This window comes from Anabrus simplex, chromosome 13 (assembly GCF_040414725.1).
Source record: "Anabrus simplex isolate iqAnaSimp1 chromosome 13, ASM4041472v1, whole genome shotgun sequence".
Classification (NCBI taxonomy): domain Eukaryota; kingdom Metazoa; phylum Arthropoda; class Insecta; order Orthoptera; family Tettigoniidae; genus Anabrus; species Anabrus simplex.
The window spans coordinates 66041671-66057302 of NC_090277.1; the positions used below are offsets into that span (position 1 = coordinate 66041671).

At 40.1% G+C, this 15632-nt stretch overlaps 1 protein-coding gene and 1 long non-coding RNA gene across 3 annotated transcripts in view; one reads left to right on the forward strand and one right to left on the reverse strand.

Moving 5' to 3' along the window:
* Window positions 1-1310: 1310 nt before the first annotated feature.
* LOC136884875 (hrp65 protein) overlaps window positions 1311-15632 on the reverse strand; it is a 300770-nt gene continuing 286448 nt past the window's right edge. For both annotated transcript variants that reach the window (XR_010861427.2, XR_010861428.2), the window contains exons 12-13: window positions 6844-6989; window positions 1311-1492 (exon numbers count right to left, since the gene is read on the reverse strand). The gene's annotated coding sequence lies outside the window, so the exon portion shown is untranslated. The remainder of the gene's footprint in view (window positions 1493-6843; window positions 6990-15632) is intronic.
* LOC137502921 (uncharacterized) lies at window positions 6999-10185 on the forward strand. The gene is made up of 2 exons (XR_011018925.1): window positions 6999-9254; window positions 9376-10185. It is a non-coding gene; the product is annotated as an uncharacterized lncRNA (long non-coding RNA).

The following is a 15632-nucleotide window of genomic DNA, read 5'->3' on the forward strand; positions in this document are numbered from 1 at the left end:
TCGGGAACATCTAAGCAATGAGGTAAATGCTTATGCAAGTAAATGTCTTGTATCAGCTGCCGAGGATATAAATAGGTTAATGTCATATGGAAAGGAACACTGGTTACTGGTTTCCTGTATCTGTGGATGAAATGAAGGCGAGATTACCTAGAAGTGGTAATGTACAGTATGATGGAAAAAAGACGTTCAGGCCCAATCTTCTTGTTGACTACAACCGTAGAAAGGGTGGTATTGACTCCCATGACCAGAGAGTTGCATCATTCCCCTTGAAGAGGAAGTATGTAAAAGGATACAAAAATATACTTCTACATGCTAGACATGACACTTCTGAATTCCAACTTCATTCATCACCTCCTCAACCCTGACAAGAAGCGAGTGGGCTTTACCAGCTTCCAGATCAATTTGGCCGAACAGCTGTTGGCAAGTGTGACCTTGCCTGACAATCCAAAATAAGACACCCAAGCCCTGGGGATACACCAGCGAGACTTCTAGGGAGGCACTGGGGACACTTTCCGACAAGAATACCCCCCAACAACGAAGGTTATCCCTTCACGGAGATGCAAAGTCTGTATGACACGGGGTCTGAGGAAGGAAACTTCATATGAATGCCGCCGGTGCAAGGTGGCGATGCACGTATACGACTTATGATCTACCATATTCGTAAAAACTTCACAAAGTACATCTCACAGTAGTTTGGATATTTCCTTTCATTAAGTTTATGTAAAGCATGGTTTTTCAGTGTCTGTGATAATATCATGTAAATTAATGAAAATAAATGGTACACCAAGGCATAAATAAGTTCAGTTAAATGGTATGTGAATGGGTTAAGACACTATTACAACTGTAACCCCTTGGCTTATCACACGTTGAGCAATGACTTGTGTTTGGAAAATGAAGAAAGAGGATGCCCAAATCGAATTTGTAATCGTTGCAGAAAATGTGGTTTGCTCATGTGTTTTCGAAAGTATGAATATCATGGAGGTATGATCAGAAAAAGAAATTTGGTCACCTTATAGGAATTTGGAAAATACAAGTTCAAAAATCATGACATGTAACTATTTCAAAATGATGCAGGCGAGTTTCGAGAGAAATCTGAAAGGAATTCACTAAGGATATAAATGGTTCAAAAGGATTTATCAGGTGAAATTGGAGAACTGTATTCTATCCACTTCAACCTATTGAAATACCAGGGAAATTTGGGATATGGCCAGCTCTTGCAGAAGTTTTAGTACAGCGGTGCTATGAAGTGCACAGGGATACAGGAAATTATCACCTAGCTTACAAATAGAGTAAATCTTAATGCACACACCTTCTTTAAACTTACTTTATTATCTCAGTCTTACATCTACCTCCATAGAGGTACAATTCACCATAAACAATTAACATAGTCTCAGTCCAATTCTTACGGTACAATAATTCACCATGAGCAATGGACCTCGTTGCAGGAAGTAAATGTGAAAAAAGAAATTCACTCCTCACCGTACTCTGTGACCTGCAAAGAAAAAAACCAACATGACACTTTATTACATTCACAGAGAAGTCCATAACAGCCACTAATCTCTTTGAGAAATAATCACTTGCCTGAGCATCATCTTATTGACAATCTACAGTTAAATACTGATATTTCTCCCCTCCTCAACGATTTGTATGTTGCCGAGTTCAGGTGTGACAAATCTATGCTGACAAACTCCTAAACCTGATACTTTCTGGAATGTATCTAATGAGGCCAGGATACTTCTAATCAAGGTAGAAAGATGGGCAAATTTTCAGGTCGGGCCTATACATACAGTGGAATCTCGATTCTCCGTTTTTGGAAGGACCACAAAAAAAAAAAAAAAAGTACAACACGGGAAAACAGAAAATCTGCGAATGAATACACCACAAGCAATTTGGCGTAACATGGAGAAAAAAGAGAAAGAAAAAAAAAAAAATCATCTGTATATTTAACACCTTACAAATACCCCTAAACCAAACCAAATTACAGGCCCAATGGGCGTTCCGCCCACCAAGAGACTGCTACTCTGTCCGAACGACTGCAGAGTACGATGCTACGCATGGCCAGTGTAATGAATCCTCTCGGCCGTTATTCCTGGCTCTCTAGACCGGGATCACTATTAAATAGCGCCTCAATTAAAGGTAATCGTAGAATGAGTGAACCAGGAACCAGCCCTCATATCCAGGTAAAAATGCCTGACCTGGCCGGAAATCGAACCTGGCTCCTCCGGGAGAGAGGCAGGCAAGTTCGACCGCGGGACTGGCTTAGAACATTAATTACCGGTGCGCGACGTAAAAGCCTCGAAACTTTACATTCAGTTTTACCGGGGAAACTTGACGGGTTTCTTCTGAAAACTGCTTTCAGTTCAGCAACCTTGATCGGTCAAACTGTTAGAAAAACCTAATAACATCAAGGCAACCAATAGACCACAAATATCTTAATTCTCTAATCTATTAAAATAAAGCACATTGGATACAAAAGCGCCCAACATGATGGGGAAATCCCTTTTTTTTTAAATCTTCCAATGTACTTTGGTCACCAGTATACTGTTTGTAGTCAATTTGAGGAAATCTTGTACCATGCAAATGAGGCCTACAGCCTACATCGACTTTTAAAGGTTATGTTGAACTCTAGAATATTGTTTCGAATGCGTATATCGATTCTCAAGTTTTCGAATGCATTATATTCAATTATGTCCGTCACTAATCACGATTAAATTGCAAAGAGAAAAAAATATCACCACTTCCGAATTTATGGTTATTTGCGACCTTGTCCTCGGCTGGAAAACGCGCCCGCTGTCAAAGTCGGTACAAGTGTAAAATGATGCAATGTTCTTACATGTAACATGTGGAAATAAAACCACTGCGGTGTTTACATCTTTAACACAATAACGTGAAATTTATAGTCTTACATTAGGACCAAAACAGTAATAGGCAATCCCAAAACCTCCCATGGCTTTATGTATGTAGGAAGGTGCAACATCTGTTCTGGTCTCGATAACGTAATCGTACGCGATAATATTAAAATACTAAATTTGTGTTATTTAAGAAGGAACCGTTTAGATTCCTGCCTGAAAGCTCAGTGACTATACAGTGCCCTGAGGCAAGTGCTGAAAACCTGTTGGGCGATATGAAACTTTTTCCGTCTTCAAGTAGAGCTGTTGAAATGTGCTCTGTCTCCTTTTCCAATTGTTATGCACACACACTGCTTTGTGATTTCGATTCACTAAACAATACCACCCGAAAGCGATGCTAAGACGGTCCCTTACGCAAGTTCACCGACGATCGCTTTTCCACTTCCTCAAATTACTGCAATGACTGGACGTTAACACTATGATCCGCAAGTATGAGTTGCCGTCCTTTCGTGAGATACAGTTTCTTGAAAAACGCGTGATCGAGGATTTAGAGTTGATAGGACTGAAATTTCTGAACGGTTCATACGGGATATTGTCTCTTCGAGGAACGGACAATGCGGGATTTAATTAGGATGCTCGCGGGATCATGTAATTTGAACGGATAATACGGGAAAACGTAGCTTCCGGGAACGTAAAATTGAGGTTCTACAGTATTCAGGACATGTCCAACCAAAAATACCTTAAAATTATCAATAAAACAACCTTAAAATTATCAATAAAACAACTAAGTTTAAGATACAGAGTGAGCCGGTTCGATCTGCCACTGAAGTATGCTGAATGTTAAATCCTGAAAGAAGAAAAACTTTGTTGACTAACAGATTAGATCACAACCTCCCATGAAGTTTGAAGGCAAAACCAGGGACAGAACCTTAATGTTCTGTTTACAGTATGAACAAAGCACCTCCAACTGTCAAACAGAGAAATGGTGGAAACATACATCACTATCACTCCTTGCCTTAGATAGGCATGCAGTAACCAAATTCAAGATCAGAATGGTGAAGAGGAACTGCCATAATCCAGAGCCATGACAAGGTACCAAAGGCCTAATTATATCTGTGCCAAATCCTATTTAACTACCTTCGTCCGCTTGGCGAAGGGTTGCCATCCTTTACCACCATTCGTTCCTTGATACACTTAGGATGACATCTATGCACTTCAGGAGAACTCTCTAGCATAGGGGATACCTCCTTAACTCATTCACTGCCAAACACGCATAAATAAGTTTCTGATCACCATGCCTCATATAACAAAGTGTGTATTTATGAAGTATGGGATACTGTGTAGTTTGGTGCTGGTTGCCCATTTTTCACAGCTCCCCGAGCACCTGAAGAGCTGCGCGTTGCTTTTAGCAGGGGACGTCCTAACCTTTTCCGAGGCACCATATCTGCTTTGTCCATATAGGCTATTGTTACGATGGGCTCGCCACACCCAAAGGCATTTTATACCTACTGCCAGGTTCATAATTAGGCCGCCCCTAACATGGAGACAGACGCCTTTCATAGCCGCTCCTCTGGAGTACAGACACTACGGGTATGCCCCTTTCGCCATCTCCGCCGTACCGAAGTCCACCTTCTCCGCCGTAGATGCCGTTGAGGTCTTCACTCGTAACCCTGAGCTCGGATTCATACCAGATGTTACACACCGGGTCTGTGTGCTCTGGGATTCACATAGGCAGGGGGGCCACACCCTGGGTAGGGCTGCCTCCGAAGAGGGTCCCTACCTGCTTCAAAACAACTAGTGGGCTGAGACAGGGAAGTATTCTATCACCAATACTGTTTACAATAGTAATGGATGACATCATGGGAACAGCAGAAGCAGCATATGGAAGAAGAGAAATGAACATGTTATTTGCAGGTGATATTGTGATTTGGGGAGAAGACAACAGGAAGGTTCAAGAACAGTTGAATGTGGTGAATGGGAGGATCGAAGAATGTGGATTGAAAATAAGTGTAGAAAAGAGTAAAACTCTTATTATGAGTAGAGGGGAGAAAGAAGGGAAAGGTCAGATTAGACTTGCAGACAGGCCCCTGGAAATAGTGGAAAAGTTTAAATACCTGGGGAGTGAATTAATGGAGAATGCTCGACTGGATGCTGAGATTAGTAAAAGGATTCAAGCTGGAAGTTGTTTCTATCGTAGTGTTAGAAACATGTTATGGGACAAAGATGTGCCAACGGAAGCAAAGGATACTATGTACAAGATGTATTACGTACCCATAACAACTTACGGAGCAGAAACTTGGACAATGACAAAGAAGGATGAGAGTCGAATACAGGCAGCCGAAATGAAGTTCTTGAGGAGTATGATACAGAAGAGTAGAAGAGACAAAATAAGCAATGAGAAAATCCGGGAAGAAATTGGAGTGGAAAAATTGAATGATAGAATAGAAGAGCCGACTAAGATGGTTTTGGCACATAAAGCGAATGAGCGACGAAAGAATGCAGGTTCCGCAGATAAACTCATGGGAAAAGAACGCAATATTATAATGAGTGTCCTGGATTATTTTTTAAAGACTACGAATATGAGCAATGCACAGTAAAACAGCTAAAGCCCCATTGTCGGCAGCCCTGAAGATGGTTTTCCGTGGTTTCCCATTTTCACACCAGGCAAATGCTGGGGCTGTACCATAAGCAAGGCCATGGCCACTTCCTTCCCACTCCTAGCTCTTCCCTGTCCCATTGTCACCATAATACTTATCTGTGTCGGTGCGACGTAAAAAAAACTAAAACTTAAGGTTGTTCCGAAAGAAGAAGCTAAGCTATATGGAAGGAACACACATATGGTCATTTGCGAACTCCCACAAAAAAAAAAAAAAAAAAAAAGGTAAAAAGAGGACGGCAGAGAAATGCAAGGAAAATTAAATAGGATGAAATTGCGAAGTGAAGTGCATCGGGTGGTTCGCTCTCTTATTTGCTGACACACCACCGAAATTGAACGTGATTTTGAGTCGGGTAAATGGAGAAGATTCTTTGCCACGATTTTCCAAAACTACGCTGTATCGCTTCTTACATGATATAGGCTTCCGTTATTTGAGACGGGGTAATAAAGCAGCTTTCATTGAAACCGATGAAATTATTAATTGGAGGCACAGATATCTCAGGGAGATAAAACGTTTGAGGCCACTAATTAAAGCTATAATTTACACAGATGAATCGTGGGTAAATATTGGGCAGACAGTGACAAGACAGTGAAAAGTGCACAGCAGGATGCCATTGAACGGGCGAGTTTGGGACTTAGGCCACCGAAAAGCCGAGGACCGTGATTTGCCTTAGTCCACGCGGGTAATGAACATGGCTTTGTTCCAAACGCTGAACTAATATTTTTATGCCATAAAAAAAATAAGAAATTGGGCAAATTACGTGAACGAAGTAAAGAAAAATGAAAGAGATTTGTGGAAAGCAGACGAATTACAGGACGATGTCGACGATGAAAAATTTTTAATACGACTTGCTTCATCGTCCGGATCATCCTCAAGTTCATCTCCCGAACCCGGTTCATCCAAAGCGGGAACATCAGACTTTGCAGAAATGATAGATGTACGTCCAATGTCCGAGAGCAACGCCAGTGATTAAGGTATGTAGTATTTATTTTACCATTATAAAAACATTAATTTATGAATGAACGTAAAATGTGGAACTGTGACGCGCTGCTTGAGTCACACTCGACCGTGATCTTGACGAGTCGATTTCGCAGCAGCGCGCTCGATTTACGCTGTACTGCAATTTAAGGTTGGAACGCTCTGTAGTTGGCAACACACGGCAACTGACCCATCCCAAACTGAAGTCAAATGCGAACATCACTCAATGGAGAATCAAACCAATTTGCAAAGTTTATGTAACCCAAGGAAAACAATTTCACAAAATAATGTATACAATTGTGCGAAGTTATGAAGTATTAAACTGCAAGTCCTAAATGAAGAAATGTAAGAAAATTTACCTTTAATAGGGGATACGTTCACAACGCATCTCAGTACTGGCCAGGCTGGTTTATATAGGTCGGCCAAGCCACAGTATACAGAAATTACCACTTGCGAGTGATGGCTGCAATCTCAGCTAAACCCTCCTGGGATTTCATCATGAAACCTGAAAAAAAAAAAAAAAAAACTTCGACTTAGCTTTATCTATTTCATATTCTCAATGATCAATCATATAATCTCCGAATAATTTTTAAATTTACGCCATTTTCACCCCAACATGAATCTCTTACAATACACAAAACCAAAATCTTTAAATTACTGAAAGGACTGATGATCACCAGCATTAACTTCCAAAAATTGGTGAGGACAAGCATACTGCAATGAATATTGAATTTTCACGACCGCATTGTAATCTAAACAGACTTTCAACGTATTAGGTCGTGTTACGTACATGTAATACGTGTTGAAGAGATGTTAAATACAGAACAAAAATGGCCAGCCGGACACCAGTGGGATCCGAACCCACAACCTCACGATTTCGCGTTGGTTGCTCTACCAATTGAGCTATGGTGGCCTAGGCCATCTTTGTTCTGTTTGAAAGGATCTCAGCTACAGGTCTGGCACTGCTGCTAGCACACTGTAGAGTGCGTTTAAGTCGCCCGTTGTGGGGCATGTCAATGAATATTGAATTTTCACGACCGCATTGTAATCGAAACAGACTTTCAACGTATTAGGTCGTGTTACGTACATGTAGTACGTGTTTTAGAGATGTTAAGTACAGAACAAAAATGGCCAGCCGGACACCAGTGGGCCACCATAGCTCGATTGGTAGAGCAACCGACGCAAAATCGGGAGGTTGTGGGTTCGGATCCCACTGGCGTCCGGCTGGCCATTTTTGTTCTGTACTTAACATCTCTTCAACACGTACTACATGTACGTAACACGACCTAATACGTTGAAAGTCTGTTTCGAAAGCATACTGCAACATTCAAATGGGAATAAGAGGAATAATTCACATGAACTGATCTTCAGTAGGACTACATTTCCAATCCATAATACTCAAGAAGTCTACATAAATTAGCCAACACAACAGAAGAATTTGAATTTAGTTTTGAAGGAGATAACTAGTGAAAAACAAAAAGCTTGGAGAACAAACTTAGTACTATGCATCCTAGGGGTATACTTTCATAACAGCTGCCTCTGTGGATGCGTGGTAGTGTGTCGGCCCCTGGATCCCATGACAGCGGGTTCAAACCCGGCAGAGGTAGTCGGATTTTTGAAGGGCGGAAAAAAGTCCATTCGACACTTCATGTCTTAAGATGTCGGCATGTAAAAGATGCCTGGTGATACATTTGGTATTTACCCGACAAAATTCATTAAATTTCAGCCGTAGACGCCCAAGAGAGATCCTGTTTACTCTGCCATCTAGTGGGTCTAGAGTAAATCGGAACGTCGAAATTGGCGAGCAGACAGCAGATGGCGTCAAATTGAAATGTCTGCACACGGTAGCTGAGGCCATACGATTTATTATTATTACTTTCATAACATACAATTTATTACAATCATTCGTTTCAGTAATTCCACAGAATCCAGTTGTAATTTAAGAAGAAAATTACTTGGAATCCAACCATTAGGGTACAAACAGCTAGAAAAGTACAAAACACTGATTACCATAAAGGTGACTTTCCTAAATCTAAGAAAAACCCCCGAAGTTTGATTTTTCCCGGAATAGAAATGAATTTACGCCACAGTAGAAGATCTTGCACGTCAAGTCACGCAATGTGAAAAACACAAAAAATACATTACACTACCCAGCGACATGTTTTATACACCACATACATACAGTAGGCCAAATAGTATGAAATATAAAGGCTATTATTTAATTAAGGACCAGTTGATCTCTAAATACCCATTGCGTTCGTTTCTTCTTGCAAGTACACCGACTCCCGGCATCCTTTGCACAAAAGCATGCTTTCTGCCACGGTGGTACCGTGTTAAGACGATGAACCAGCCCGCAACAAGCATACAGTCAGCTATATAATTCATGAAAGCAAGGAATGGACCACTGGAAGGATTCATCATCAGATCTGTAAAATGCACAACCTCTATGCTAAGAACAGTATAACCTCTTCACTCCCTGGGTCCACAAATCACACTTTATAATTTTATTTTATTTGTACAAGATTTCTACAATTGAGACACAAGAGTCCTCTTCTGTTTACCTAGTACCTATTTTCAGCACTAGAAGGCACCACTGTGAGTCTACATCGAGTTGTGCTATTCTTTGTCAACTCGTGTTCCGCGAATACGATAAAATGGCGCCGACGGCTGACCGCCTTTCGTGTAATTGGAAATAAATTCAGTTGAGCTTAGTACTTGGATTCAGAATTTTTTATTTGCTAAGGAAGCTTGGAAGGATAGCTGGCATGAAGTATGTATTATTATTACTCTTACACAATGTTTGGTGCAACATAAAAAAATATACGGTCCACATGTGGACCTCGGGTGTCAATTACGACTGTTTTGTTTATAGGTTATGTACTTTCTTTCAGGTAATATGGTTTTAAGTGACCAAGAACTGCTCAAAATACTTTAAAATAATGATACTGAGTTATCAAAAGATGAGAATGATAACTTTTCTTTAGACAGTGTGGATGTCCGGAATGGAGAATGTATCGTTCGCAGAAAGTGATTTTGAAATCACAAAGTGAAACACCTTGAAACATTTCTAGAGTTTTTCGTGACATTGTTGCCTCGTGTCTAGTGTTAGTTAAATATGTATATAGTTATATCTGCTTTAATTCACAGTACTCCTGCAGTTAATGTGTCTGTTACTGAACAACATGATCGCTGAATCCAAACGGCAATCAACTGAGTGGCAAAAAGTAGCTCCGACGGACAAACTCTAGCAGTCTCAACTCTCAAAATTAAGCCAGCATTCTGAGACAGACCTGGTTCTCCCCTAGAGAGTTCAACGCTGCCACGAACAATCAATACAGCTGCATATTGTGACCTTGCAATAACAATGAACCAAAATGCTGCGCCCCTTTATCTGACAAGTAGATTTCTTCATGACCTTTCAGGACCTTACTCTACATCTAGAATGAAGGCAGCAATTCAATCGTCCAGTCCTATAGCCCTCAACTTGTACCTCGCGACTATCACATCTTCCTTCATCTGAAAATTTTCCTCGCCAGTAAGCATTTCCACACTGACCAACTGAAAACAAAGATTCAAGACTCAAGACTAGGATTTAGAAAAAATTGTGATATGACGAATGTTTGAACAAAAATAGAGCTAAGTGGAAAAGTAAACGAATGTGTATAAAATTTGCTGAAATATAATTTACTTCAAAAATAGCATTTACTTATGACACTTTTTTTTTTTACACATTTTAAATTTAGCGGTCTGTATTAATGCTTACTTATTATGACTAATGAGAGGTCAAGTTGTCAATTTACCTGTGTTACAGAACCAAATTAATAATTTCAAGAAAAATTACTTTATTAACACATTTATTGCAATAAGAATTAACTAGTGTCTGAAAATATACCGAAGTACAATTTGAAATTCATTACTGTGACAGTAAGAAAAGCCATGCCCAAGTGAATTAAGCATGCATTTTCCTCTGTCAATACATGGAGGTTTCCAACATTATAAGCAACATAATTATCAATAAACATAACAAGAGACACTTCAGAACTTTTAAAAGATTTTCTGCCTATCCTGCAAAAATAGGTAAATCAGACATGAGTTTCCTGTTCTTAGGAGTCTTTAAAAGTACGTCCAAGATAAATTTTGCAATCCTATTTAACTAAGTTGCCACTGACTAGGTGAAAACCGCTTAACTCTCGAGTTATGAATTTTTACAATTAACTTACCATTAATTAACGTATGTTCCGGACTGAATAACCTGTTCCTTCAGATATGAAAGGAACCGGAATAGGAAGCCTGGAAGTATGCTCTAGCAAGTATTCAAATTGCAACTGCCCAATAACAGGGCAGCCCCAGAGTGCAACTTGCAAACTTATGTTAAAGTAACATCCACCTATCTTAATAAGCTTGTCAAAGAAACTTACACAATGATCTTAAGGTTTAGCCACAACATGCATAAAAGGACTATCAATGATACTAATGTCTCATGACATTCCTTGGCTTATTCATACACAGTATAACCGATTTTCCGAGACCTCGATTCACCATAAATCCGCATGTAACAGAATAAATTTCAAGTCCCAAAAATTACACCATAAGAACAATGCAATTTTAATTCAATTTAATGTAATTAACCCAACAGCGCCGACCTCTATACGTTGTAGAGACCCTCCTTCCCTCCGTAGCCGCTGACCTCTATACAGGGTATAGAACCACACATGGTTTTGCATTTACAGCTATAGCGTGGAGAGTTTTGAAGCTAAGGATTTGCAAATTGTTTTGTTTCCAAGAAGAAATGTTCGGGTTAATCAGAGTTGTAAAATAGGAATGAAGATCGTTAAAATGTAGTTGTTTTTGCAAGAGTAAATATATTTGTCAAGTCTGAGCACTAGTAATTTCTTCTTTTTGAAAGTCTGTTTGCTTCATTCTTTCCCAGGTAATAAAATAAAGAAATGATCTGAGAAGTTTTGTCTTTTCGCGTGATTTTCTTTGCTCTATTTGTACGTTGAGAGCGTGAATTATTTATATTGTCTTTATTTCTCGGCTTGTAATATTTACGTAACTCTACACGAGCGCTCTGTGTAGGTATCGGTTAGTGCTGCTTTATGTCATGCGATACGTGAACCACTTGCTCATGGTATATATCGTGCTTGAAAGACGGTGTCTCCACCTTTTATCTGAAATAGTATCGAGTTGGTTTGTTTCGTCATGAATGTTATTTCTTTCATTCAGTTTCGTTTGGCTGCTTTTAGTCTCGCTGCAGCTTCATCAGTACGTGTGACACGCTGCGCTCAGCCGTGGTTTGACTGACAGTAATGTGCTTGAAATATTGTATAATTTAGATGAAAGTTTAGTCCGAAGTAGTAGTGGCAGTATTAGCAGCAGTGATAATTAAATAAATAATGCGGCTGTGGCGGATGCAGTCGTAAATGATGAGAGTGATGAAGAGGAGGAACCAGTACTTGGAAATAATGTGTAGGAGACTATAGATAATTATACAGGTCAAAGGGAAGTTTTCAACAGTGAATTTGGATTCCTAAATTCTCCAATAACATCCAGACAAGTCACAGGGACAAACACTGAGCCGTGAGGCCTATCTTATCGGGTTCAGCTGGAGGAAGGTTTGTTTACAAAATAAGCTCGCTTGGCCGGGGAAAGAAATATTCAAGGCCGGTGCGCATCAGATGATACAGTTCCAAGGTTGCAGGAAAGGCATTATATCATGAAATTACCACCTACGGGTGAGAAATACAAACCTCAGAGACGTATGGTGTGTTCAAAACACGGCAAAAAGATGTCTGTGTACTAATGCCAGGAGCGTGACGTGGGTCTCTGTCTTGAAGACTGCTTCGAACTTTATCACATGAAACTTAATTACTAAGGTAATGTGAAATAATTATGTCATTATCTGCATGTACATAATTCTGTCATAAGGAATTCAAAATTTCGTGAATATCGGGCTACTCTTACACTTGTAGTAACGCTTTAAGTGAATCAAAGTATTTCAGTCGCGCGTACTTGAAATCTCATCCAGTCGCGAAGTAGGATGCTCCTAAAATGGCTGCGACGCTGAGGGGTTAACATTACGGAAAAATTTCGCATTTAGTGTTAAGGAAATATTAAAATTTGCAAGAATTTATTTCTATTCGTTATGGTTAAGGGCCTTATTGTTTGGTGAAATAAAACTGCTGATTTCGGTGTTAAAACTAACACTATTTCGGTAGGTATTTCGTGAAATAAATTGTCATATTGATCGATGTTTCTTGTGAAATATTCCTTATGGTATGGGGTAAATATAACTAATTTTGTGATAGGGTTTTTAAAGTGAACACTTGTAATGTATTAAATTGTTATTAAACCTTAGAACAACCAAATATACAAAATATTGTAGAAATAAATACCGGTAGGCTTATATAAATCACTGAAAACTCAAAATGAAGTTAGGCGGAAGTTAGGAATTTATACGTAGCCTACACGTTTTTGCCGGTCCCGTGGTGTAGGGATAGCGTGCCTGCCTCTCGCCGGGGGGGGGGGGGGGCCCAGGTTCGATCCTGGCCAGGTCAGGGATTTTTTTCTCGACCTGAGGGCTGGTTCGAGGTCCACTCAGCCTACCCGATTAGAACTGAGGAGCTATTGACGGTGAGATATCAGCCCCGGTCTTGAAAGCCCAGAATAATGGCCAAGAGGATGCGTCGTGCTGATCACACGACCCCTCGTAATCTGCAGGCCTTCAGGCTGAGCAGCGTTCACAGGACAGGCCCAAGGCCCTTTCAGGGCGTTAAGTGCCGTGGGGTTTGGTTTGGTTCGACATGTTTTAACATCTTGAATGACTTGTCTCCAAAGTAAAAAACTATGCATGGTTTCAACATTATCAGGATTCAGAGTTGTGCGACAGTCAGAAAGTATTTTTTTAACAAAGCAGTCCCTTTCGCTGACCACATTAGACGTCGGAAACCATAATACTTGCTAACACTTGGTGCAAATCCTCCTATAACTTCACTAACAATGTCTTCTTTCTTCTCTTCTATCAGATGTGCTTTCACTGCATTTTGCAAAGCCATATATCCCTAGAAGATATTCATGGATATGCTGGTGCTGCCCAGCCGGGGATGAGTAACTCACGACAGTTAAGGCGTTGGCTTTCTGAGCCCAAGTTGGTAGGTACAATCCTGGCTCACTCCGGTGCTTAAATACGTCAGCCCCGTGTTACTAGTTTTATTGGCGCGTAAAAACCTCCTGTGGGACAACATTCTGACATCTCGGCATCTCCAAAAACCGTAAAAGTAGTTAGTGGGACGTAAAAACAATAACATTATTACAACTCAACCAGGCGATTTATTTATTTATTTATTTATTTGCTCTTTGCTTTATGTCGCACCGACACAGATAGGTCTGATGATATAGATGTTGATTCCCATAGGGAATCTGAAATATTGGTCCTGAATGAGCAAATTTATAATACCAATATAAATGGTCCGTTATTGGACATTATAAATTTTCCAGCTAGCTCATTCTTGGTTGCCAGCGTTTCGCCCTCGTGTGCTAGGGTGGGCTCATCAGTTGGTACCTAGCACACCTACCAATACGCTGGCCCACCCTGTTCCTCTTTCACATGGCCAAGTTTAATGTCCAAGTTATTTAAGATCGATGAGTGTGACCAGAAATCAATGTTTAATAAGTCCCTGGTCAGAAACATGAAGCTTCAGCTGAAGCTTTCTTCAGCAACTCGGTGGGATAAATAACAATATTTACGAGCAGTTGTGTGTTTGAAATGATTTGCATGTCCAATATATGTCACAACAGAAAGACACACATCACTGATTTAAAAGGAAATGTAAATATGTAAAACAATTTGTTTGGAAAATCGTTCATAAAAAGCCTGCCTGGTTGCCATGATCATTAAGCCAGCCCACCTGGTGGCCGTATCATTAAGTTGACGTGTAAACTGTCTGATATTGTCGTTAGCTAGAATGTTGGCCAGCAATGTAGTGGAAGGGGTGGTATATAATTGAGGAGCAAGATGCAGTAACAGCGTAAGTCTACTTACGCTGTTATTGCATGAATACCGTTTTCGAATTTCCCGGTCCTTTCACTACAACCCTATCCAGGTCTTAGTTCGCTAGGGTGTCGCTAGAGGTCAGGAGCTCACTAAAACTGGTACCATGCGCTACGCTGTTATTGCATGATGAGGCGTGCTTCACGAGCGGCATGATCTGTTGCAGCCAGTTCTTTGGCTGGAGAAGATGTCAGCGAGTGGAAGAGAAGGTTTTGTGGCTGGTGCCGATATTTCTATTGACGTCACTTCTGACACATCAGCAGGCAGTGATTCAGAAGTAATTGATGATACAGCCTGTTTAGACGACGGTTTTAAGCCCAGGTGCAGAGGAAGAAAAAGGATGAAAGATCCTGATACTTGGAAAAGAAATATTGTAAAGCGTGCAAGAAACAGTGGCAGAAGTTACATTTCTCTCACAAGTGGAAAGGAAATCAGAAGGAAGAAATTTAGGAAAGTGGATAAATGTTGCAGGAAAAGGTAGGTTCTTCTTTACAAGTTCGGTTGGCTTTAGTCTACCTAGCGTTGATAAATGTAATGAATCAGAACGTTGTTTCATTTTATTAATGTAGTGGTGTTGTGAAGGAGGGTTGTTCTTACATTTTACATCTTTTTCAGGTGTTTTGAAACTGTAACGTATGAAGATCAGAAGAATAGCTTTAGATCATTTTGGGAGGCTGGTGACAAGTTACTTCAGGATGCAGTTTTGCTGGGTTATATGAAAAAAAAAAGGAAAAAATCTTTCAAAAGCATAACCGATCTAAAAATAGAGATAATATATGGAGTTACTGTATAAAAGTGAAGCATGATGAGATGCCTGTTTGTAGACAATTTCTGCTTTCTCTATTCCAAATATCAGAAATGCGACTGAGGACCGTGCAACAATCCTTAAGAACAGGTAAGTGTAATATGGTATGTAAAGTTATTATGGATGTATGGATGTGCTTGTCATAGTTACTGTTTGAATAAGGCCTGACTACTGTTCAATTTTATAGGTGCTGTTCTGGAAGATCATAGAGGAAAACACAACAACCGTCCAAATAAAATTGCAGATAATGTCTGGCAGCTTGTGGAAGAACACTGGGGACTGATTCCTCATCG